This window comes from Martes martes (genome assembly GCF_963455335.1).
Source record: "Martes martes genome assembly, chromosome: 9".
Lineage (NCBI taxonomy): Eukaryota > Metazoa > Chordata > Mammalia > Carnivora > Mustelidae > Martes > Martes martes.
In genome coordinates, this window is record NC_137896.1 from 128,867,089 (window position 1) to 128,894,556 (window position 27,468).

The 27,468-nt window shown below is 43.4% G+C and overlaps 1 long non-coding RNA gene across 1 annotated transcript in view; it reads left to right on the forward strand.

Annotated features, from left to right (window-relative positions):
- The first annotated feature begins 1,333 nt into the window (after positions 1–1,333).
- Positions 1,334–27,468, forward strand: part of LOC308349830 — a 40,241-nt gene continuing 14,106 nt past the window's right edge. The window contains exon 1 of the long non-coding RNA XR_013967489.1: positions 1,334–1,545. This is a non-coding gene — a long non-coding RNA (uncharacterized lncRNA). The remainder of the gene's footprint in view (positions 1,546–27,468) is intronic.

The following is a 27,468-nucleotide window of genomic DNA, read 5'->3' on the forward strand; positions in this document are numbered from 1 at the left end:
GTGCTCGCTCGCGCGGGTTCGCAGGCCGAGCTTTGACCTAGACGGTGACAGTGCGTGATATTGAAATGACAGGCTGACGTGGTATTTCTGGGACTTCAAGTTACCAAATGCAGCGGAATCATGCATTCAGGACATTAATGTTCGCTCTTCGGTCTTTAGATTGTCAGCACTGGGGCTTTGACAGAGCGTGCTAGATCTCCTGTCCCCAATTCTGTCTTGGTTTCATTTTGGATTTCATTCAGGGAAAGCGTTGGATTCATTCAGTTTGCAGAGTCATTCCTCTCCACAGGGTCTCAGGTTAGTTCTAGACTGTTCCCTTTGTAAGCCCTGAGCGCGGGTGTGGGTTTTAGAGACCAAGGCTGAGATCGATTACGGAGAAATGGTGCATTTTTAAATCAATGAACGGATAAAAAGGAGTACGATTTCCTCCTTTATCAGCAGCAACGTGTCATCTTGGTGGATGGAGACAGAAAAGTCTGTGGCATGGAGAGAGCATTAAAACCTCCCTTGTCCAGAACAGACTGTTTTTAGGAATGGAGTTTGGTTACTTATGTTGGAATAGCATTAGTTCTTAAAAAAACCAAGTTTTTATTGTCATCAGGGAGGAGCAGGAGAAAAGTGAAGGAGAAACTGCAGGAAGATGTGCCCATTGAAATGGAAGGGCAGGAAAAGCACTTCCTTAACCCAGAGTCCGAGGACTCCGGGAACACAGCTGTGAATGGGAGAAGGACGTGCGCCCAGGTTTAACCACTTCTAAAGGAGGAACTGGAAAGGAAGGGGTGATTTGTCAGTCACTACATCAGAGACTGGATTTCTCCCCTAAACGTTTAGCCATGTGAAACCGAATATTCTGCACAGACCAGATTGTTTCCCAGAGCAGGACTGCAGCATTATGGAGAGACTTCCTAGCAGGGTGCCAATGGGGTGGGTCAGTCCTAAGAGTAAATGGGGGCCACCCTAAAACCTGGGATGGCACAGGAGGGGCTTATCTGGTCTCTGTTCAGATTGCTAAGGGAGTAACAACACAGCATATTTATTTAGTTTTCAAGATAACACAGAAGCTCATGCAAACAGATATGACCTGTGCTGTGAGGGGAGCCTGGCGAGGACGTGGACGGAGACAGGGACTGAGGACACATAACAGAGTTTCAGCTGCAGAGGGCACCATGACTGACATTAGGCCTGGAGTCGCTGCAGACCGCTGGGGAGCGATCTTCTGGGTGGCGGGCACATTCGTTTTCCTCAGGCCTAGAACTGACTAGTCAGGCAGGTGACAGTGCCAGATAAAATCTAGAAGGGAGTGTGCTTGGCCCGAGAGCAAAGCTAAACGAAGGAGAACACAGTGATCCAGCAAACAAGGCTACCTCCACAGTTTAGAAGAAAGAGAATCAACTTAGAAAGTAGGTTATCGTTTCTTTAAACTTCACTTGGCCCGCTGAGAAGGAGGGGGAGAAAAACAGAGGAGCCAGAGCACTCAGAGACTTACCCTTATGTGATGGACAAGCGAGGAAAGAAAGAAATTTTGCTGCTAGGAAAACAGAACAGGTGAGTCAAAGCCTGGAAAATTCAAAAGCGGTGGGGGTGGGGGGTGCGAAGATGCGCAGGGAGAACATTGGCTCTAAGGGCATATCGATTCTTTCCGGCCCCCAGACGTGCCTGTGCACTGGGAAGTTCATGAATTTGCTGAGGGTGATGTTAAGCTGAGACAAGTGTAGAGAAGCAGCAGACTTCCCCTAAGAGATCAGCTTCCCAAGCCCCTTGAAACTCAAGAGCAAGAGGTGGAGGGAGTAGCCACCAATGCACGGGAATAAAATATTCTTTAGCCTCTGGCTGGGGGAGCACAGCAGTGCAGAGCAAGCCAGGCCCCGAAGGGGCTTTGGGGAGCTGCCGGTTACAAACATCACCAGTGCCGGTGAAACGTCACAAGAGACGGTTGTCAACAGAGTCTACACAGTTCGGTGTTGAGGCCAGGCACCTACAGTTTGAAAGAGATGGAATTTCACAGGGCCAGAGCCTAAGAGCGAGTGTCTAACCGTGATTGTGTAAGTCTTAAGAAGTTGGGTTAGTTCCAGAAAGGGGAAGTTATGTGATGGCATTTTTTTCCCTCCAAGAAATCAGAGGGTCACAGTGAACCTGTCCATCCACAGAAGATCTCTCCTTACTGAGTTTAGATCGGGACCCTTGGGACGAAGAGCAGCATCGGGGCAGAACCGAAACCCCAGATCTTTCCTCCCTTTTCCCAGCACGAGGCCTCTGTTGGCGTTTGTGGCTGGAGATAGCCCGTGAGGCTGGGCTGCTCTCTGAACCGGCTGCTGGAATCTGGCCCCTGGTTGTGTGTGTGCCAGCTGCTCTAAGGCTGGGGGGTTTGTCGTGTGCTCTCTAAATTTTGTTGGTGTGAGTGTGGTGCTGTGGTATTCTTGTGTGTCCTTCTGATGGGCTAGACAAATCGCCCTCACGAGAACCTTGGAGCTGCACTACGTCCGTTTGGGAGGCGCTCGAAGTCATACCCATTCCAGCAGTGGGTGGGTCTGGATGCAGCTTCTTCCCAAGAACCTGAACTGCCTCTGAGTGACATGCATCCGGCTGAGGGAGAATAGACAAGGGAAGTGGGGGACCTATTAATCTCTGCAGTATTGTAAGAAATTACAAATGCAAGGCTTTAAAACAACACGGATTTATTATCTCACAGTTCTGTCCATGAAAAATGAATTCTAAAGTAATGCATTAACTTCACTGGGCTGAAATGGAGGTCTTGGCAGGTGTGTGTTTCTTTCTTGAAGTTCTAGGACAAAGTCTGTTCCCTTACCTGTTGCAGCTTCAAGAGGCTTCCCCCATTCCTTGGCTCATGGCCCCTTTCTTCCACCATCAAAACCAGGTACGGGACACGGAGTCCTTGCCACACGCTGTGCCCTCTCTGGTTCTGACCTCCTCTTCTGCCTCCCTCTTCCCCTTTTAGGGACCCATATTATTATACTGGACCCACCCAGATAATCCAGGATAATTTCCCCCATTTTTTTTTAAAGATTTTATTTATTTGACAGAGATCACAAGTAGGCAGAGAGGCAGGCAGAGAGAGAGAGGAAGGGAAGCAGGCTCCCCGCGGAGCAGAGAGCCCGATGCGGGGCTCGATCCCAGGACCCTGGATCATGACCTGAGCCGAAGGCAGAGGCTTTAGCCCACTGAGCCACCCAGGTGCCCCTATTTCCCCCATTTTAAAGTAAACTGATCACCATCCTTAATTTTATCCATGACTTGAGTACTTCTTTGCCATGTAAGGTAAAGTAGTCACAAATTCCAGGGATTAGGATGTGGACATGTTAGTAGTATGTGTGGGATATTTTGCCCAACACAGGGAGCAAGGAACTTTGGAGTTAGTCCTCTAAAGTTTAATTGACAAGGCAGAGATTATTTTCTTATTTTGCTTCCTCTCTTGGAATGCCATAACCAGAAGCTTCCATATTCAAGGTTGGGCATTTCTGTGCAACTGTTCATTGTGTATCTTGTTAGGTAATGTTTGGATGATATTGCTGGGCACCCAAGGAGATGAGGCATAGGATAGGTAATGTTTTTGTGGCCTAGGATGCAGCATGTCTGTGACACTAATTTCATGAATGTCCTATTTTGACTCTTTTCAGGGGCTTCTAGGGCCAAGACATAGCCTGCCCAGGTCATTGAAAGAGTTGTAAGTCTACACTCATAGGCAGAAGGAGGACCTCTCAGTGTACTGATGATCTTCTCCCCATTAGCATGAAGTGTGTGTGGGTGTTGGGGGGGTATCCTCTTTGTCCTTAGGCTTGAGTAGTAGTAGTTTCCAAATTAACTTTATTAAGAAACCCTACATGGGTGGTTCTTACCAACTTTTAAGATGAACAAAGCTGATACATTGATTCCCATTGACTATCAGTTCTTTGAAATTACTTTCAAAGGTTAAACCCAGTGGGACAGAGGGAGAGTCCTTGGTCCCCAAATCTCCAGCATATCTAGGAGGGGAAAAGAAATCTTTACAGGCAGAAGCATAACGATGATGTTACAACACTTCTCTCATCCGACCAAAGCTGTGACCTAAATTAATATCCACAGCTTTGTAAACACATATGCATTTTTATGGAGTCTTAACCCACAATGCTGTGATCTTCATCATTATCATCTTCATTAGAAGCAGATGGCAGCAAAGTGTTGCCTACACATTTAGATAATATTTAAATAATTCCTGGAAAAACAGCCAGGCAGCCTAATCAATTCTTAGAGGAGCTAGGATGGGAGCTGGAGGGGCAGGGGATATGTTTAGTAAACAGTTGCTCTGAGAAATTAATTGTGGGCAAAAGAGATGGGAAGCCTTTGAAATTGAAAAATGGAGCCCTTTATGCTACAGTCTCATCAATATCATTGGGATACATTTTTGAAATCTCATTTATTTGCCATTTTTCTATTACAAAAACTTAGGGCTGATTATAGATCTGGAAAATACAGAAAAGCAAACACACACACAAATGTATTCCAATTCCTAGCGACTCGGGAAAAATACGCTGTTGAGAATTGCAGCGAACATGCTTTTATTAGATACAGTCCAACCAACCCTTGCACTCAGATGCCTGTCCTGGAACCTTTCCTCCATGGACCTTCTGGGCCCTGGGGAATTAGCTCACAGGAATTCCTGCATCAGTGTTTTTCCCAGAGACAGGCTGCACACACTAGCCAAGCTTTGTTTCCTGCTGCCCCCCTTTCAAAATTTGCGAATCTCAGTATCCTGAAACATTAGTTATAATTTTGTTGCATTCCTTGGGACAGGCAGCCTTGAAGGTAGAAGCATTGTGTGCTCTGAAGATACACTATGGAGGAAAGCTCAACTCTGTTGATCTGCTGAGTATTTCTATCATTTTTCTGAATTCGTATTTTTCAAGGTTTTTTTTTTTATAAAATAGATGTTTTGAACTCTTTCCATGAGTTATTTATTTACGTGTGTGTGTGTGTGTGTGTGTGTGTGTGTGTGTGTATTTGTGTGTATTTTAATTTGACAGAGATCACAAGTAGGTGGAGAGGTAGGCAGAGCGAGAGGGGGAAACAGGCTCCCGGCTGACCAAAGAGCCTGATGCGGGGCTCGATCCCAGGATGCTGCGATCATGACCTGAGCCGAAGGTAGAGGCTTTAACCCCCTGAACCACCCAGGCGCCTCGACAACTCAATTTTGAAAGATATTTCAAAGAAAGTATTCTGAAATGAAATATATTTTAAAACCTTTTTGTCCATTTAATAGCCAGTTTTTTTTTTCCAGTTTGCTTTTTTACTGGTTGTCTAGGTATTTTAATCTCTGTTCAACAGTTTTAAAAATTCACCACAGCAAACTGTGCCTATTACTAGAATTATTTTCCTAGACAAATAAAAATATTTTGTCTAGTGATCATTTTCAAGTGCTGTTTGATTTTTTTTTTCTTTCTTTTTTTTAAAAAAATTTTGTGGTATAGAGGAATCAAGGTTTATATCCTATTTACTAGGTAGGAAACCTACCAGGATGTTTCCTAATTTTATTTCCCTTTCTTGTTGAATTTATTTCTGACTTTTAACACATGTAAGCCCCTGAGTTACACTGGTAGGTGGTGACTATGGGGACTCAAAGCCACGCAGCTAGTGACTGGCAGACCGGAGCCAAACATCCTGTCTCTGAGTCTTTTGCTCTTGGCAGTCACGTTGCTTTCAATCCAAAAGGACTAAAATCGTTTCCATTAGGGTGACTAAGGAAACATAAGAGATTCTTGACTGGAGAGCTTTTACTGCAAAGGAAATTCTTTTGCATGTTTGAAAAGCTTTAAGCTGCAATGTTGGCTTTTCCTCTACAACCATGACCAAACTCATCAGTTCCTCTGCAGAGAGCATGCTGGGAGGATGGAAGAGAAAATGGACACCATAATGTTTTCCCGGGGCTGAAGGGTCCTCCATTGAAATGTAATTCCTAGAGCTCGTTATTAATTAATTCAACCAATATTTGTTAAGCACTTGTTCGTGTCAGAGACTGTTCGAATTCAGGAGGTAAAACAGTGAACAAAACAGACAACATCCCTCCCTCCTGGAGCTCACATTTTAACCATTGTCTCGGTGTTTTTTATTTTTGTTAATATTCCTGTTTAAGGCTGCCCATCACTCCACTTATCTGAATGCTATTATTGTAATTGGTATATTTGGTGGCAGAGCAATCATTACGATTTGCTGGCTGCCTACAACATGTCAGGCACCGCACTAAGCCAGTCACCCCGAATCTCATTTGATCCTCGTAACCGCCCATGTTACAAGGCTGGCATTCTAATTTTCATTCTGTATCATTCGTACGTAGTGGATCCAGGATTTTAACAGAATAGGTCTGTCCTCAGGCTATGGTCTTCACCAACTGTCCACGTTGGTTTGTCTTAAAAAATTGTTGTCTTAGATTGCAGGTCCAAGAAACTAGTTCAAAGTGAAAATGAAAATTGCTTCAGTTGTGTACCCAGTAAATTCAAAATGTATTAGCTTTCAAATCCAAAGGATGCATTTGTCCTTTAGGACCTATCGTGAGGTGCTGACTTAGAAGGGCAGACTCCAGGACAGAGCATGAGGTACAGTTGACTTTTCTTGTTTATCATGTAGTTCTCTGTTACTGTTGAAAACTACACAGACAACAGTTATCAGCAGTTGTCTTCAGTCCCTTGTGGTTGATCGAGAGCAAGAGTTGAAAGCGGCACCCAGTCCTCATGATTCTGACCACGTTTTTACACAGCTTTGGAAATAACAGGGGGCTCCAGATGGCGGAGGAGGTTAAGATCACCACAGATGTGCAAACAGGTGGGATGAGTGGGAAATTAGTAAAGCATGTCAGGGGATATTAATGGCTGCTAATTATTGAGAGATCCTCCTATGGTAGGCACTCCCACTCAGGGGATGACATACATTATCTCATTTAATCCTCCTGGCAGCCCAGTCTAAGATGTGATTGATGCTGAGAGCAAAGACCTTGCTTGTAGTTGTGCCGCTTGTGGGAATCCAGCAAGATTGGACTCCAGGTGATTTTAATTCTTCTCCACTCTGTGACACTGTCCTGAGGATTCAGAAGGGGACAGATTAAGCCAGGCTGGGGAGATGGGGAGGAAGGCTGCTTAGAGGTAATCCCTTTAAAGCCGAGTAAAAATTCCTTCTAACATTTTATCCCACTCTCATCCCTTGAACATTTCAGGTGTGATTTGGCAGTTTTGACCATGGACTTCCTTATATTGGGCAGAGCTAACCCATACCGCACTAATACTTGTAATTAGCTACTTAATCGGTTGTAGTGATCCCACTTCTCTCTCTACTGCATGTCTTTGCCCCATTCATATCTATGCACACTTTATCATTCTCTTCATTTTCCTTGCTGTAGCCACAGAATGCCAAGGCTTGCTTTCAAAGTTGTCTTGTGCTTCTTGTATTTTTTCTCAGATTCTAATATTGAACCAAAAAGAAATCATATAAGGCAAGATCTCATGATATTCTCAATTAGGAAAAAAAAAAAAAGAACATTGGAATCAGAATGCACAGGTATTCAGAAGAAGACATTAGGTACCTTGGCCTTTGTCATGAAAGCTTTTATTATGAAGTCAATTAAAAACCGTAATCTATTTGGCCCTACAATGGACCAACCTATGCCCAGAGATATGGCTAATCTTTACTGCTCTGTTATATGAATCAGAAAAAAAGTGCCCCCTCTATATGTGTACACTTCCAGGCAGAGGGAGGTGCCTTGCTGAGGACAAGCAGGTGGATAGCTCTGAGCCAGGACACAAACTTGGTAAGTGGGAAGAGGGGTTGATTGAGGCTGATGTACCAGGAACCTTTGTGAAACGCATGAATGGTATAGCCATGTACTGTGGTCTTGCCTCTGGCTGTCACCACTGTGGCTATGTAGGCTTATGCCTTCTGTTCTCCTGTAGAAGAAATAACAGGTAGAATGCTGAGAATTTTGCATTCAGACCTCATAGGCTTAAAATCACCTGTGAAGGAGGTAATAAGGAAACAGACCAGAAGTTAAGAGCACATAGCTATCAAGTGTGGGAGCCAGGATTCAGCCTGAGTTCTGATTAATTCTAAAGTCTGGTTCATTCCTACTGATAAACTACCACCTTATTTGTGCACTGCAAAAATTTTTCAAACTTATTGGATGGCACAATTAACATGTCTGAAAAAAAGTAGCAAACAGAATCCTGTTACTTGAACATACCAGACATTTCCCCGTCTCTTTGCCTTTGTTCAATCTCTTTGTACTATGAAGAGTTCCCTTTTCTTCTCATTTCTAGGTGTTCAAATCCTAGCTATTCTTCTAGATTTTGATCTCATGTCACTCTCTCTATATAGCTTTTCTTGATTCACTTCAATATGGAAATAATCTCACTTTTCTAAATAACCAAAGCACATTCTTTTCCTACACTTATGGGTCTGATCTTGTTCAAAATTCCATTATGGCTGTATACCCATATGCCTTTCTCCCCCTCATGTTGGGCTATAAATTCCTAGATGCTGGAACTACGTATAATTTGTCTTTTTATTACCACTGACTGGCATAATGTAGGACTTTTGGTTGACTAAGTAAATGATTGAATTAATTAATTATTGCTCAACACTACTCAAGTCTTATTTCGTAAAGGATGGTATTCAAACCACCCATACGCTTGGAAATAATGACAAGATCTGGTTAAGATATTTTAAAGGAAAACTGGAAATACCAAAGAGCTGACATGGCATATATTATGGGTTAAATTGTACCTGCACCAGATTCAAATGTTGAAGTCATAGTCACTAGTAACTCAGAATGTGACTTTATTTGAAGATAGGATCACTGCAGTTAGCTGTGAAGAGGCTAGAGAGAAACAGTGAGTTACCTCGAGGGGAACAATGGTTTAAACAGGAGCAGATTTCTCATCTGAAACCATGGAAGCCAGAGAAAGTGGCACAAAATACTTCAAGTGCTGAAAAGAAAGAACTTTCAATTGTGGATTTTATATGCAGCAAAAATATCCTTCAGGAATGAAGGAAAATACAGATGTTTTCAGAGGCAAGAAAACTAAGAGAATTTGTTGCTGGCAGAACTCCCTTGGAGAATAACTAAAAGGAGTTTTCCAAAGAGAAAAATGACAAAAGAAGGCGGCTGGTCTATAGAAGGAAGAACAATGAAATGTGTAAACCTAGGGATAATATAATAGGCTAACCTTTGGTACATGAATTTAAAAAAAATTACATTTGGTTGAAGCAAATATTCCAACATCTGCTCTGGGGCTTAGTATATATAGAGGAAATAAGTCATGTATATATTTTAAAAGACTTTATATATTTATTCATTTGAGAGAGAAAAAGAGAGAGCAAGCATGAGCCCTGAGGGACTGGGTGGGGAGGGTCAGAGGGAGAGGGAGAAGGAGAAGCAGACTCCCTGCTGAGCGGGGACCCTAATACGGAATCCCAGGACCCTGGGATCATGATCCGAGCTGAAGGCAGATGCTTAACTGACTGAGTCACCCAGCTGCCCCAGTCATTAGTATTTTAAAGGCAGAATGAGGAAAGGGACCTATATAGAACAAAGATTTCTATGTTTTTCTTAAGTGTGAAAATGTCCATATAGAGACGTATAGACACTCTAATATGTTATATACATATATTGTAATTCCTAGATTAACCATGAAAAATACTATTCAAAGTAATATTTAAGATAATAAATGAAAATAAGATTGACAAAATATTCCAGTAACCCACTGGAAGGCAAAAAAAAAGGCGACATGGAAATGAAAAGCAAAACAGCAGAAAGCAAATAAAAGGGCAGATTTAAGCCTTAATGAATCAATATTTAATATAAACATTAGTGGTCTAAATACATATTAAAAGACAGATTGGTAGAGTGGATAAAAAACAGGACCCAACTTTAGATATCTGCAAGAAATTCACTTAAAACATAGCCATATAGGGGTGACTGGGTGGCTCAGTGGGGTAAACATTTGCCTTCACCTCAGATCATGATCCCAGGGTCCTGGGATGGAGCCCTGAGTAGGCTCCCTGCTCAGTGGGGAGTCTGCTTCTCCCTCTCTCTCTGCCCCTCCCCCACTTGTGCACGCGTGCGCGCGCGCTCTCTCTCTCTCTTTCTCTCTCATGTATGTGTTCTCCTCTTCTCTCTCAAATAAATAAATAAAAATCCTTAAAAAAAAAAACAAAAACCACATCACCGTGTACGTAGGTTTAAAGTAAAAGGATGGAAAAAGATGTCCCGCAAACATAAGTAAAAAGATATTCAGCAACACTCTGTAAGGCATCCCTTTCATGGCAGCCAGGGCAGGAGGGTTCTTGGATCTCTGAGAAGATGGTACGTGTAGTGATTAATTTTACACTTTGGTAATTTAGGTACGCAAATTGTAATTTTTAGGAAAGTGACTAAACTAATTATAATGCAGTATGTAACCTCCAAACCAGCAGAAGAAAAAAAATGCAATGAAATAAACAGCCAACTTAAAGGAAGTGAGAAGGGGAACAAACTTAACATAGGACAGGTGGAATAAATAGAGAGGTGGGGGAGGAGATGGACAGTGAGGGGTGAGGGGAGGCTGTAGTGGATGGTTTCTAAGGGACTGACAATGTGATGGTGCCACAAGAGCTCCTTTTAATGTTTGTTTTATGTGCACTTCACACGAAAAATTTTAAAGGGGCTGAAGGGTTCAAGTCCAAATTTTTGATGAGTAATCCCTGGGAAAGTTTCTTCCATTCATCTAAGATGTATGGATTCAGCCAATTTTCAATCTGTCCTTGTCTCTGTCTCTTACATCCTTAAAGCTCTGCTCTGGGCTCCCCTCTCTGGTTAGTGTTTTCTCATGACCTCATTCCTAGGGAGGGGTCTAACCCACGAACATTTCTCTTTGCCAGAACCTTCTCCTCAACTCTGAAACATCCTCAAGTCTTTCTGTCCTCAATTCACCTTCTAATCTGGCTGCCACCAGTGTTTCTCCTCCTTCTCCGGTCACATGTCTTAGCAGAATTTTCTAGAGTCCCTCTCCTTCACTTTCCCACCCATGCCTGAATGAAGACCTCAGACTAACAGAAGCTATTCTTGCCCAAGTCGTCAGTCATCTTCTTGGAATAAAATGCACGAGTGTATTCCTCATACCTTTCGCCATTTGATCTCCCAACAGCATTTGGCAGAGAAGACCATTTTCTTGTTTTGGAAACTCTTTGGTTCCTTTGCTTTGAATTTACATTCTTGTTTTCTTCTTTTCCTTTGATCCCCTTTAATCAATTTCTTATTCAGGCTGCTCTTTCTATGTTTCTGTTTGTTTTTTTCTTCAAGACCCTTTCCCCTTTATATTCTACATACTTTTTTGAGTTAATCTTATATAGTTCTTTGGCTTATTTTTGTTTGGTTTTGTTTGTTTTGTGTTTTTGTGTTTTGTGTGTTTCTTCTTGTTTTAGCTTCTAACTGGTGATAGTCTCAGATCTTCATTCTCAATACCATCCTTTCTTCTGAACCCTGCTTTATATATCCAACTAGCCACTTGGTAGATATCTCAGTTGAATATCTTATAGGCATCAGAACCCAACAGGTTTAGAATGCTTCCTAAATATTAGGCTTCATCCTGGAGGCTGCTTCTGTTTCTATTTTCTTCCAAAGAACCTAAACACAAGTCCATAACTGACATTTACTGAGGCTGGGGTGGGTGGTAGTTAGAGGTTGCCACATAGTACTTGGAATACATTGAAATTGCTCATTAGGTTTGCTGTCATAAAAGTTACTTGGCCTCACTCCCCACTTCTCTGTCTCATTCTCTAGTAGAAGACTCTCCTCACCTCTTGCTATCTTAATCTGTGTTTTAATTGTCCTCCTCATGCTTTTATCTGGGCTGTCCAGGGATACAGGAAGTTGCATCTTTTATGGAGGGCAATTTGTCTCTCTTTGCTCCCTCTCTCTTGCCACATGAGGTTACAACCAAGGTTCCTCTCCTTTCTCAAGCAATAGATCCATCATGTTTCTAAAAACAAAACAAAACAAAACAACAACCCAATTGCCCAAGGGGTGAATTGTGTTATTCCCCTAGAATAAAGAAGAGTAACCATAGAGATGTCTTGTTGATTAAACAGCATTCACCATTCCTGCTGCACATGGCCACTGCTATGTGGCCCAGACCCCTCTCTCATCTCTGCTGTGGGTATTTTGTGTGGCACTTAGCACTTGCATGACCAGACTCCTTTCTGCCTTAGCATTGCCGTCTTCTCTGCTTCTGGGAATACCCTACCACCAATCTCTTATAGCTAAACTTTCTAAAAGTCATCTTTTAGGTTAAGTCCCTCTGGGAGGGTCACTTGATGCTCTGGATTAGGTTAGATACTCCTGACATGTGCCTTTAACCCGAGCTGTTCCCTTCCCATGGGAAGTGTCACATTTCACTGTAAGGATCTGCCTGCTCTCCAAGGGAAGGGGCTGTCGTCCTCTTTGCCACCATGAACTGTGTCAAGTACAGTCTCTGATACATTATAAAAGTCCAAACACATCTGCCATATAAATGAAAAACAAGTTAATGACTCTCTTCTGAGAAGCTCAGAGGAATCTTCATTGTCCTTCTCTACCAATTTGGGACCAGGACTGCCAGTCATTCAGATAGACCATACTTGCCTCCCAAACTGGACAATTTCTAAGATTCTTACCCATCTCTGCTGTATTCTGGGATCTTAGGTCATTTTTTTCTTTTTACAAAAATAAAACAAAAAACACTGTTATTTCTTACAATTTCCAAGAAGAGTCAAAACAAACTTAGTCTTCCCAGTTAGATTGTATCCTTTTTCTAGGACATCTTAATTTAAGGTAGGCACCAAGAAATAACTAAATTTCTAGAATGGTTATTTAGTAAATCCATGTCGCATGAATCCTCTATCACATTTGCCTACTATCAGGTTCATTTATATCCTATTTTACTTTGACTCATTTGATTTAATTATACTTGAAATATTCTCTTATCAACTTGATCTTCAGAGTATTCCTCTCATGCAACAAAGTTATTTTTTACCAGCTTAAGGATGAAAGAACTACAACTCCATTTGTCCTTCCGAAAACCTTTGATGAGTTATTTTAAAATTGACTCGGTTGATATTTATAAAGTATTATAATATCATAGTGACATACATTCTCTTCAACAAATGATATCAAAGTTACTTACGATTTTAAGCATTTTTATATAATGAAGATAATTTAAAACTCTTTAGATCACAGAATTATTTCAGATGGCTATCTCATGTGAACCTCACAGTCACCTCTAGCAATAGGGGAGGATAGTACTTTTTTTCCCTGTTTTACAGAGAACAGCATGGGAATATGGACCTTTAATGCAAGGCAAACATTTATAATTTTCTCTTTTTGACTTTGAGGAAATACGTGACATTTCACAGTTTGAAATATATGATATTTCCATATAGATATCACATGAAAAATTAAAAAAAACCTTAAAAAAATCTAAAATAAGTAAACTTAAGAGAGTATAATTGTGTTAAACACATTTTCATAAGAACAAAAACTTTTGGACATAATAACCAAGCACATGCAGTGCAAATGTACTGAAGACTTTTAAGTTGCTTTATCGAGTTAATCATTTAACTAAAGTGGTAATGGGGCGCCTGGGTGGCTCAGTGGGTTAAGCCTCTACTTTCAGCTCAGGTCATGATCTCAGGGTCCTGGGATGGAGCCCTGCGGGGAGCCTGCTTTCCTCCCTCCTCTGCCTGCTCTTCTGCCTACTTGTGATCTCTCTCTCTGTCTGTCAAATAAATAAATAAAATCTTTAGAAAAAAATAAGGTGGTAAAATTATGAAGTGACATTCCTATTTAAAGCTGATGTTATCAACCTTTTGTAAACAGAACATTCAGTTAAGGAAATCCATTTTAAAACACTACCAAAAAATATGGATTTGCAGCACCTCAAACTCTAAAATTCCACAGGATTTTAGAGCAAAAAGGGATCTTTCAGATTTGCTAGTACTATGAAATGTCACAGAACTGAAGTATTCGAATGGCACTTAAGGATGCTCTAGCCTCGGAGTCATGTTTAGGTCCTGATGCATGAGGAAATTTTCATCAATCCTTAAAACACGGAAAAAAAAATCTAGTAATTTTTTCATAAACTCAATTATATGATATTAAATTTTTTCTGTAATATTTTGATGGTTCTGTGTTTTAAAAATTGATATTTTTGGTTTTTATTTAGAGAACTAAAGATTGGCAACCCTTTCTCTGCTTCCCCCTTCTCCCTTTGGGTGTGTGTTAGGGAATTTCATGAGTCTGTGGTATCAAGTGTAGGGGATATTTGCTGCTTCTCGTGTCTCCTGAATACAGACAGGTGAGCTGCGAGCCAGAGCTGGTAGATGACTTGCTCTCGGTCATTATTTGGAACCACATACACCGACGTCCCGACCAGGTCTGCCCCAGTTGCCTGTGCCACCTCGGAAAGCATGGGATAGCTGCCTTTCTTCTGTGCCAACTCCAACAGCCCATCAAAATTCTACTCACTAATTCATAGGCATTAAAGAATTAAAAATCTATCCCTTTTATCAAGTACTTTTCCTTCTCTTAATTATCGAATCACAGCAGACTCAATTGATTAATAACCCTTGTTACATGTATTGCCAGCTTCTTGATAAGGTCCATCCAGGTACTACAGTGCACATGAAGGAAAGTTTATTTAAAAATTATTAGAGCATTTAAAATGAAGGTAAGTAAAACGGAGCCAGTCGCAACAGGAGAATTGTGGGAAATTCATGAGGGGGAAATTACTTTCACTGGTAATTTTAAGTAGATTCACTCTCCAGCATTGAGCCTACAGAAGACAGCATCTTAAATACAAATTTTATCCTTGGATGGCAGAAAAACTGTTAAGCAGCTGGAGTCCAGGCAGGAGAATGGCCTTGAGTCGGGTGGAATTCCAAAGCACACTATAAAAACAGGCGACTGATATTTTTATTTATGTCATTTATCTTGAAAGGGAGGCAAGCAAATATTTAAAAAAGAAAGTCAATAATTTTCTTTTTATTTGTTCAGACAAATGAAAAGGTCAGTAACCAAACTCCTGATGTGATGTGCTCCTGGGAGACAGGACCACTCCAGTGATTTTTTTTTTTTTTAGCTTTGCAATTACTGCCGGTCTGCAAAGAGCACACACATTTACATAATATGGAGCAGTGTGTTACCAATACAACAAAATGCAGGATGCTACAGCTGGACCTGGCAAAATTAGCTGGACCTATGGGGGAATGAACTCTTATAGCCTGTACTAAGTGTTCCCAGGAAGCCAGAAAGTAGACATTTTGGAGGTTGATGGTAGGAACAGAGTTTTCCTGTGATGCCTACCATTTCTGCAGATGGTACGTACAAGGTGCAACAAACAAGCAGCAAGAAATTAGAAGCAAGCCCTTATCTTGAATTGACATGCTCATATTTGACAAATCATTTCCAGTGAGGATCTCTGAGCATCTCTGGGATAAAGCGCTTGTTGCACAGGTCGGGCGCATGAGGCTGTCAAGGAGCATGCTTAGAGAAAGCCACTCGGGTCGGAAGTGGCTCAGTGGAATGGAAACTGATGTCATGTGACTCCAGGTTCATCCTCTCTTGCCGCACTCCAAATCAGACACACCTGTTTATTACTCAGTGTCTTAGGAAGTGTTTGCCTCTCGAAGTGTACCGTGCAAGCGTATTCAGTTTATCTGAGAGATGATCGTTACCTTCTTCTGAATTCCGTCATGACTGTGTGCTCTTACACATTGAGTCTTGGAGCAGGCATCCTGCAGAGGAGGGTGTGAAGTTAAGTAATGGCCCCGAATCCAGCCCAGATCCAACCCCATGATTTGGCAATTGTGCCTCTAGGCTTCTAGCTGAGTTTCCCAGCACATCCTGTTCCTTCTCAAAGCTGTTTTTACAAGAGAGGATAGTCACAGTGGCCTTGTCTAACCCCCCAGAGGGCTGAACAGACAAGTGAGTGCCAAGAACGAAACTAACATACCCAATATTAGAGTCCTCGTGTGTCTCCATGAATAAATCCAATGGCTTACCCCTGTGGCCGGCTCAGCTTCAGGTAGGCTGGAGTTTCTCTAGTGTGGAGGGTTTGCCCTTTGTCTTCTTCTGGCCCAGCTTGAGCAGTGTCTGCAAATTTCTTGAGTTCTGTTCCCTTGTGAGCTTGCCTGTTACTTTTTGGTGTCTTATCAACTTCTGGGGAGATCTCTTTCACTCTCTTGTTTGACTAATGATACTGTGACCTTGGAAGCTGACTTTTATTATATTTCATTCCAATTTTAAAACATGTGAGTGAAGTTCAGCATTTATCTCCCCAATCTCTCAAGACATGTGCCTCCTCGTTCTGCTTTGTGATTGTCCCAAGTCCCGGAGCAAGTCTTGACATGGGTAAAGATCTTGAGAGAGACAAAGAGCTCAGCCACAGACACTCGATTTAAGATCTATTCAGTTATGAGTGCCTTGATTTCAGAGAGTCCATCTCTGAGTGGTAGCAGAGTGGAGCAAGAAGAATATGGGGCCTGGAAGGGGAGCTTGGAGCTGCCTCCCAGCTTCTTGGCTGACTCTGTTCTGTAACTCTGGGCAACACGCTTCTCTGTGAGCCTGGTAAGTAAGATGATGTCTAAATGACCATCTCAGGCTGCAGCCATCTGGGGCTCTCCATTATCCTGAAGTCTAGGGTAGCAGAAGTGTTCCGTCTGAATTCTTGACAGGTGACTATTGTTTCTTGGTGTCTATGGGCAGCAGGCTACATACACATACAAGCAAAGTACTCTCTATTATGTTTTTGGAAAAGACTAGGTTCTTGGAGCATTTTGGCAAATCTTAGAGAGAGGTACCTAATCCTGACCCTAAAGGTTTAGAAAGACTCATCATCTATGTTCTCATGTATTTTCTGGCTATTGGCTAGTTATGGAGTAGCAGGCATCTTAATTTTACATTAATGAGTCATTAATTACAATTAACTGTTTCCATAGCAGCTAGTGATTATTAGCTTAAAAAAAAAGATTTTAGTTATCAGAGAGAGAGAGAGAGAGAGAGAGAAAGCATGAGTAGGGAAGAGAGGGAGAAGCAGACTGGGAGGCTGACACAGGGCTAGATCCCAGGATCCTGGGATCAGGACCTGAGTCAAAGGCAGCCACTTAATCCACTGAGCCACACACGTACCTCGATTATTAGCTTTTAAAGAAAGACTATTTTAGGGGTGCCTGGGTGGCTCAGTGGGTTAAAGCCTCTACCTTCGGCTCAGGTCATGATCTTGGCGTCCTGGGATCGAGCCCCACATCGGGCTCTCTGCTTGGCGGGGAGCCTGCTTCCCCCTCTCTCTCTGCCTGCCTCTCTGCCTACTTGTGATCTCTTTCTCTGTCAAATGAATAAATAAAATTAAAAAAAAAAGAAAGACTATTTTAGTTTATGTAGTTCCCCCAGCTTTTCAGGCTAAAAAACAATGGACTATAAGAGACCTTTAGAGCAAAGCTCTCCATGTCTCCAAAGCATCCTGTTTTTTTGAACTTTAGGACAGAACACATCCTTTAGATCAGGTCACTCATACAACTTAGCCTTTTCTAAGAAGGCATCACAAAGATCAGGGAGTCAGGGCGCCTGGGTGGCTCAGTGGGTTAAAGCCTCTGCCTTCAGCTCGGGTCATGATCCTAGGGTCCTGGGATCGAGCCCCACATCGGGCTCTCTGCTCGGCGGGGGGCCTGCTTCCTCCTCTCTCTCTGCCTGCCTCTCTTCCTACTTGTGATCTCTGTCAAATAAATAAATAAAATCTTTAAAAAAAAAAAAAAAAAAAAAAAGATCAGGGAGTCAGATTTGGGGTCAGGCTTCCTAGTCTTATTAGCTCTTGGATCTTGGATAAGTTCCATGTTTGGGTTGTTGGAAAATGTAGATGAGATAGAAGACACAAAAGAGCTTAGAAACTGTGAGTAGGTGTTCACCGCTATCTCTACTGATTGTGCAAAGTCATCTCTCTCTGTCCTCTTGGGGACATTTAAGCAAAGACAACTTCTAAACTACCGCCAGTGTGACCTGGCGTGGAGGTCATTCAATGACAGACATGAGGTGCATGGAGTGGGGTTATGGGTCACACACTGAAATTGCAGAGGAAAAGAAGAAATGACTCACACTGACTCCTGAGGAGACATGGAGGAGGTGAGACCTCTCTTCTGGCACAGTTGAGGGGTAGACAGGCTTTGGTTTTCTCCCCCTCTGAGATTCTAGGTGAAGGAACCCTGCTCCAAGGTATGTTAGAAACTTTCCTTCCATCTTCCTGTCTTTTCTGACTCCTTTAGGGGAAGACAGGACTCTGGTCATGTTAACAGCCCAGATGGCTAGAGGAGGTGGAGGTGGGCTGATGGTGTACTTCCAGGCTGGACGACTAAACTCTCTCTGCTCTGGGTCCAGTTCAGCAGACCAGCTTCAAGTCATTCTTGTCTGTCCTTAGGCTAAGGCAAGAGATGATTTCTGCTCCAAAGAGCAGACATTGAGATGATGAAGAAACAAGACCATTTAAAAGTCCCAGCTCCATCAGTCACCATGCACCCTGTTGATGGCAAGGAATCCATCCCAGACCCCCCTGTTGTGTTTCCGATGTTGTTTATTGGCCTGTCTCTCTGTCTACATCTTGCACTCAGGTTCCAGCCATCTTTAGGAACCAGTGGCATCTCCATTGCTGTTTCTTTCATTTTTTTAATTCTCTTCCCTCTTCTTCATTTTTTACTTCTTCATAACAGTAGTAAGGATTATTAGAAGAGTCATTTGTTACTGTGATCATTAAGACACATTAAGACCCATATGGACAGAACTCACGGATCAATGCCGATATAGAGAAACAATACCACCCATGCTGTGGTGGGCTGAAGAAGAGCTTCAGCGCCAGCCTGAGCCATCAGGGCAGAAAAGCCTTCAGTGTGGGGCAGCTGTGGTGGAAGTTAACCAGGCAGACTGATGGAGATGAAGGGGAATGTGTTGACAAAGATTTTCTGATAGAGAAAAGCACATATGCAGTCAGTGGCAGTAAAGTTGGGGGAAGTATTTGCTTTGTAATGGCTTCCCCTTTGTAGACTCTGTGCCTTTACTGGATGGGAGCTGATTCAGGCTATGGCTGGAGACTGAGAAGAGCCAGGTTGCCCTGAGGATGAAGCAAGGAGAAGCAATGGCTGAAAATTGTTTCCTTGAGACAGTGAATGTCTCCTTAACAAACCTAGACCCCAAGTTCTGAGACCGAGTTCTCACCAGCTGGGCCTGTGCCACTATGACCAAATCATGAGTGAGAGATGAAGACCCAGGATACAAACCACATACCAATTTAGCAAAAGGGCCCCCTTAGGATTGCCTCTAAGATCCTGAATGCAGAGAAATGACCCCATTTCCTGGCTTAATAATGCAAGTTTGGAAGTGTTGCCAGTGACCTATTGCATTTGTATTGATTGACTTAGCTGTGCAGGGGAATTGCTTCAGTGGGGATGGCGTGTTTTTAGGGAGCCGTGGAAGGCTTCATACTTTTGTCCCTCAGTTTTCCCACTCTGGGATACAAAGCCTTGCCTTTCAGAGGATGAGATGACCTTTAGGAAACCGAGCCCCAGAAAGACTCAACACAGTAGCTTCCATGGTGGGCTGTGCTAGGCGGTCAAGAGCCTTGCCTCTCTCTCACCAGCTGGGCTCTCGGGAGCATAGGAAAATGAGAATATTATACCATATGATCTCTAAAACTCTTTTGAGATTGTGCATTGTGCTTTACTTTGAGGTATAATAGGGTAGCACGGGGCATCTGAGGGCACCATGGTGTGCCCAGAGGGGAATAATAGACAAAAACAGGAGAACTACCATGACAGGCTGCTTCTCTTTGGATGCTTAGTGTTCAGCTCAACCCGTCTAAGTAGTTTAGGGTCAGGTGTAGATGCCTGTGTCATCACAAACTCCCCTACACACCTACACCCTTTCGAGTCTGCCAGTTCCCTGCCTGGGTATGCTTGTAGACTTCAACTCTGCAGTAAGTTACTTTCTCCAGTGTATGTCCCACCCAAGTGGGCAGCTTCCGTGACAAGCTTTGACTTTCTTACTTTTCCTTTCTCTTAAAAAATTCACATGCGTGGTCCTGCCCAGAACAGGCCAACTTCCGAGGGCGCCAGATCAGAAAACAGGGGACACAGAGTTTGAAAGGAAAACCCCTCTTTTATATATGGCAGAAGCAGTTTCCTGGTGGAAGGTGTATTTTTACTGTCTACAAATAGCCATTTCAAACCTCAAAATGAGACCATGTAAAGAGAAGAACTCAAGCAAAGTCAACACCCTGAAACTTACCTGGAATGTGTAATCTTAGGAATAGTCATCTTCTGGGTTAATTGTGAAATTATTATTCATATGTAACCAATGAAATGACCTTACAATGTTTTGATGCTATTCCCCCTTCTCAAAGCAGAGACTAAAGTACAAAATGAATATTTATTCCAGGAAAGCTTCCTACTTTTAAAAAACAGTCTTGCTGTCTGGGTATACTTCCCAGGTGGATGCTCAGGCTTTCTCTGACATGCTTGAACATTATGCATGAGCGATTTGGGTTGTAAAATCAGTTTGCAAATAAATGAATTTCAGAGATCTGTTTGACAAGAAGGCAAAATAGTGATCAAAGTGTTCAGTTGATTAGAAGGGGAATAGAAAAAATCAGGAGATAAGAAGGAACAGGAATGAAGGGAAGGATGTCCGATGTGTGTCTACATGATCAAACCTGCAACCAGACAGTGCTGAGGACTCCGGAGGACAGACCTACTCCCTCTTTGTCTTTTGGGAGCCTGCGGGACTAACGAGGGCTGACGGAGGCTGTGTGGTGCTCCTCTCCTACAAAGTTCCTTCACTTCTCTTTCCTCCTTTCATCTCCTCAGCCATCTGCTAGGGAAGCAGGAACAAGATTGCAATTCCCACTTTCCAGACGAGACAGAAGGGGAGGGACTTGCACAAGGAAATGCGACCGCTCCCCTTACTGTTCTCATCCGGGCTTTACCTTTCCCATAAGTGAAGTCCCTGTTCCAATGCCATCAGATCACTGGAGAAGTATCTCACTCATGGATGTGTGGCCTTTAGTGGTCCCTGTTCTAGACAAGACTTCCTCGGAAATCTCTCGCTAGAAACTCAATTCTGCCTCTCTGATGTTTTCTTGGTAATGGAAATACTGCTTGGAAGGTTGATTTCTTACAGGAAAGAAGGTGGGATAGTGGACAGGACAGATGGGAGCAATGGACACAGGTTACCTGGAATATCACTGAGCACCAGATGTACAATTATGTTGCCATGTGTCAGCTTGGCACTGGATGGCCTTCACTCTACCATCTTTGTGCTTGAACTTCAGCGATGGCCTCATCAAGCCACATGTGTCATCTGCTGCTTCTCAAATACACCCCTCACTTTTCTCACCATTTCTCCATAGTCAGCGGGTGTCAACTTAGTTGTCTCTTTGCTCTCTTCTTCCTTCTTTTTGGAACTTTATCCTCGACTCATTGTGATAACAGCCAACATTAATTGCAGTGTATATACTAGTTTTCTATTGCTGCTATAATACAGTTCCATAAACCTCGTGACTTAAAACGATGCAAATTTATTATCTTCCAATTTTGTAGGTCAGAGGCATGAAATGGGTCTATGCTGGACTCAAAGGTTTGGCTAGGACTGTGTTCCTTTGGAGGCTCTAGGGAAGAATCTGATTTCTTATCCCTTCTAGCTTTTGGAGGCCATCACATTCCTCGACCTGTGGTCTTCCTCCATATTCAAAGCCAGCCGTATGGGACCAAGCTTCTTCTCCTGCTACCTAAGTTTCTTGTCGTCACTCTTTTCACTCTCTCCTGTCATGCTGAGTCTTCCACATTGGAAGCAAGGCCTTCACCAGCTTGTTCCAATATAACCTCAAGGACTAAACATAATGAGCAGATGCTTAGAGCACATGCCTCCTCCCCATGCCACTTCTTTGCCTATCTCGTCCTGGAGTTCCTCGCCATACTCTTGGCTAGGTTATCAGCTCCTCGAGGACTGTCTTGGGGTCTCACCCCCTTAAGGTGTGCCTCTCAGCAGCCACAGCCCAGTGTGCACCTCAACCATGTGTGGTACCATGAGAGGCCTCCCAACCTCTAGCACACTGTGAGTTACTTTTCCTACTTCCTTGCAGGGTACAGATCCAAACACACACACTTTAGGATGCCCTTTCTGGCTCTCTTCTCCATGTCTGAGTGGTGTTTCTAAATGAGAGAATTCTCAACAGCATTTCTAATTCTTTTCATCATTCCCCTCATCTCTCATCAAAAAAGACTCCTGAACTCAGAGTTGAGGGATGCCAAATGCAGCGGGCCACTGATATGTCATGGAAATGCCCAGACGATTCCTCCCTAAAATTCACAAGCTCATATATCCTGCTTGGCAACTGCCGCACTTGGGAGTCCCAGGCTGAACGCAAATTTTCTTCTGGAAAACTTTGAAGACAAACCCTAAGGAAAAGCAACTGTAAAAAATTCCCCCACCCCCTAACTTCCTTTCTGCTATTTTTAAGATGAACTTTTCATATCTCAGGGAAGATCTCATACAGGGGCTTTAGAATCAGAAAGTCTTGGGTTCAGACAGCAGGACAGCTGTTCCCCAGGTGTATTCTCGACAGCAGGTCACTTCCTCGCTTGTGCGGGGCCCGTGGGTGCAACTCCTCTGGCTGTTCAGTGCCTCACCTCAGCAGATGCTGTAGACAGAGAACACAATGAGAATATCACCCCCTAGAGTTGTGCACTGCAGCGGCCCCATCTGTGCTGCCCTACACTCCGAGATGTGGGTTTGACCCAGTGCCACCGGCATGGGTAATGGAGACGGATTGACAGTGTTGTGTACTTCAAGGGCTCGGCATATATCGTGGTCACAGTCAACATCAGTTCATGTCCTGGTCGGAAGCTGGCTCCTGGGATGTTCTCCTGCACGCTGGGCTGCACAACCACTTGTGAGAGGGTGTTTTAGGCCCTTTCAGTGCACACAAACATGTAATTTGGCTCCTGATGGATGGGGGCTGATTATTGTTTACGATTGAGTGTTGTGCCTTCATCCGAGTGAACTCATTAGGCACAGAGAATGAGACAGGTGCTGCTCTCTGGAGCGTCAGCACCACACACAGCTTCTCTGCCCTGTCACTCTGGCTTGGGCACAGGGAAAGAGTGTTCCAGCGCACATACCACTGCCTGGGGGATCTCCCTGAATCTGGACTCGGAGCACATTGCCTACCCATTACATTCATGGACTGTAGCAAAAAACAAGAGTCTGGCTCCATTTTTGCTATATATCCACTGAGAGCTTTCAAGCTCTACTCCCCACACCTTGCCCCAAAGCTGGACAAACTGAAAAGAAAGCCTGCCAAACTGTCCATCTGTACTGGCGGGATATTCAGACCATGTGGCCCCTGGGCCTTATGCACAGGGGCCTTCACCCTGACCCCAGCCCCTAACTATGATATAAACCACTTTCCCCTCCTTTCACTTGAGCTATTCCTCAGCAGCGTGGGTGCCAGTCCTGCATGCCCTAGAAAGTTCCATTATGTGAGTAATAAATCTTTTCTTGCTATCTTGGTACAAGTATAACACCATCCATCTCAATATCAGAACCAATTTTGAGTGGAAGGTTGGTTACATCTTCCATTGGACAACCACAAAACATTTACTTTGCCTTTAATACTTGAATTTGGAGACAGCGAGAGTAGAAAGAAAAGAATGTTGGACAGAGGTTGGAAGAACTGACGGTCTTGTTTCAGCCAGTCATCAGCCATATGGTTTTTGTGAAATGGCTCACATGCTTTCACTTTTTTGAAATGGACATTAAGGTTAATTAACGGATAAATTTTGTTTAAGTTAATGTGTTTAAGTGCTTAACACGTTAGGGCACCAGGGTGGCACAGGTGGTTAAACAAGTAACTCTTGATTTCAGCTCAGGTCATGATCTCAGGGTTCTGAGATTGAGCCCCACGTCAGCTCTCCACACTGGGCGTGGAGCCTACTTAAGATTCTCTCTCTCCCCCTCTGTCTGCCCTTCCTTCTCCTTCTCTCTCTCTTCCTCTCTAGAAAAATAAATAGATAAAATAAAACGCTTAACCCTGTGTTCATATGTAGTAGATGCTAGGTTCTTATGCTGATTCAGTGGGTCCTGACTTTCACGTGCTTACTTAACACAGTGCCTGGCACAGAGTAGGTATCTTCTTTCCTTTTTACCTTCTCCTGCTGTTCCTTCGTCACTACTAAGAAATTCAGCTATAGAGCTTTACTTCTTGCTCAGCCCCTCTCTCAGTGTCCTGTGCAAACCTGGCCCTGGGTCACCTGCCTGAGAGTTAAACGCAGGCCCAGAGAAGGCGCTGGATTCCATGACACCAAACAGGAGAGTGGACCTGGGTTTGGAGAGCAGGGAGGGAGTCTGAGAACTCTCCTGAGTTGTTAGCACCTGGGCTGGACAAGAAGGCCTTGGAACAATTATCAGCAAAGGCCATGTGAAAAGAGGAAACCCGATTTTTGGCTTTGAGGGAAAAATAGTGCTCCTCTTACCGCAGAGTAGAAGTGTATTGGTGAACTGACAAAATGCTTTTATGAAACAGCATTTTGGAAAGAGGGGGATGAGCAGCAAAGAGAGGAGAAATCACACTTTGGGGTGGACATGGGTGGGGAAGCGAGAGTCTTAAGTGAAAAGGCAGTGGTCAAGAAAGGACCCTGCGGTGTGTGTGTGGGACGGTGGATATGAAGCTCTCTGCCGTTGAGGGTCTTGCCTGGAAGGCCGCATTACGAGTAACAATGGCTAACATGATCTGCTTTTGCTATGAAGCCACAAATGGGGATCTTTTTCTCTTTAGCTGAGTTTTGTCCTACATGTATGTCCAAGTCATTGTTGTGGTTTTCAGAGAAAAGATTTGATAATCCTTGTGGTTGCCTGAAATCTAGACTGAACTTTCTTCGACATCCCAGAAAACTCTTTTCTTTCAGAGGAATGGTTCTATTTTCTGGCCAACTCCCCTTCATGAATAATAGAATTCTAGATCATCCGAGCTAGAGGAAACTTTCATAGGATCCTGAAGTGTCCGACCACACTTACTGCCGGTGAGGGGACCAACATCTAATTAGGTTAACTCCCCAAAATCATACCAGCTGTTAAGGATGGGCCCTCCTGCATTTTTCCTGTGTTGGACCACCAGTGACCATCTCTCAGTATCATGAGGAACATTATTATTCCACTCCTACATTTAAAGTGAACTTGAGTTTTTTCCCCAAACTTTATCTGAGTCTCTGATAACATGTTTTGAAATTGATCCCACCTGACTCTGTAGCCTTCCATCCAATCTTTAAATTACAGGACAAGAAAATGGTGATAAGCCTTCACATCCTGTGCAGTGCAGACATTCTCTTTCCAACATTTTAGATCAGGAAACATCTAGTTTTCTTTAGCAATTCCAGCAACAAGAGCCAATACGGACTCTGAGTCACTCTTCTTTCTCTTACTCATTTTCTAGCACAGTACCCTCTGCCCAAGCCAGCTTATCCATCCTTTATTTTTATCTTCTTCCAAAACTTAAATCCCTTATTCTTTGGCCAGAAATATTTTTCTCAAAAAACAAAACCAAAACAAACAACAACAACAACACAGAAAGAAAAGAAAAGAAAAAAAAAAACATTTTCTCAGTTCCTCATCTTTCTTGACCCTGTTCTGTTGGTTTGTCATCCATTGTTCATGTCTTTTTTTTTTTTTTTTAAAGATTTTATTTATTTGAGAGAGAGATAGTGAGAGAGAGCATGAGAGGGGAGAAGGCCAGAGGGAGAAGCAGACTCCCCGGGGAGCTGGGAGGCCGATGCAGGACTCGATCCTAGGACTCCGGGATCATGACCTGAGCCAAAGGCAGTTGCTTAACCAACTGAGCCACCCAGGCGCCCTGTTTGTGTCTTTTTAAAATCGAGGTTCATTGCAGAGCTTGGTGAATGCCTTTTAAGAACGAACAGCCTCACCTACCTTTTCAGATTCATCGGGATGTTGAGTGACTGTATGTTATGTCTTCCGTGTCACAGCACCTCGTGGAAGGGACGCAGTGCAGGTGGTATGGCTTTGGATGATGAAACTGTTGACTGAGTGAGACCCCTTCATTCCCAGGCACCCATGCAACTGGCAAGGGAGAGATTTGGGCCTGGCACATTGATCTATATTGTTCGAGCTCGGTTTTGTTTTTGACAACACGTTGTGTGTTCTTTCCATTAAGGAAGTGTCTTGGTGACGAGAGGGATGCTAGGGCATTTGGGGGAATGTGGGATAGTTCTCTGTGTCCCTAAAATCAGCCCTATGCTCTCATCTCTTTCCCCATACCTTGTTTCTGATAGCCTCCTTGTATCATATGTGATTTTATTTTTTACCTTTTGTCCAGTTTGGGCGCTCATTCCCTTTCTCTCGCCCTGACTTCGTATCTGGCCTAGATCTCTTGGGAAGGAAGCACGGTTTTTCCCAGATTGTGCATAGCTTCCCAAATTCACGACAGCCATTCGCCTTTGATTTCCACACTGGAATCACGCCTGTGAAATGTGTCCAAATGTTCCTAGGTAATTTCTCAGTTTCAGACTAATTCCAATCATGTTGAAACAAAACAGACTTGTGAGATATAAGCTCAGTTTTTAGATTCTGACAACTGGCATTTTTCCATCTTGTTCTAGAGTTAGCAGTGATTTGAGGGAGGGATGGGAAAGAGTAGGCAGCTCTTGGCAGCCGGCACATTAGGGGGCAGTGAATGGGTAGAAAGACCAGGGACCTCGCTCTCTGACCCGCAGCATCATCGCCGGTGAGCCAGGCACACCCCCATTGATCTGCCATTCTGCCATGCATTGATCAGAGCACCTGTGAAGTGCCCTTCACGGTTCCAGAAACACTGGAGGTCAGCAACAAATGGCGATTTCTTCTTTTACAACAAATGAGATCAGGCATGAAAAATGCTGTGTAAACTTCAAAGATCTCATTATTACTGTTAGTAACTTCTTTCTTGGGTGCCTAGAGTTTCACTCCTTAATTAGGGGCCACTCCCTTAGCCTTTTTGGAATAACATTCAATCACAAAGGTGGCCTTTGATCTCCCTGAATGGGTCACACCCAGTATCTTAAATACAGTTATAATCTCCGACTAATCATAGTATAAATGCTGACAGCTTGCAGCCTAGAAGGGGTGGGTATAAGCCGGTCTCCTGACCCACCACTTCAGTGTCTTCATTCCTGGATGAGCCAGAGAAGTGTGAGACAGAGCTCTGACTTTCCCCTTTTGGGAGTCTTCTTGCAAAACCAGCCATTCTGGTCTAAGGAGCTATGCTGTCCTACCTAATCCCCAGGGTGTAGGCAAAGCGCAGACAATAGACGTCAGCATAGTGTTCAAAAGCGCGAACCCTGGAATCAGACAGGTGGGCTGGTTCAAGTCCAAGATCAGCCATTCTACTG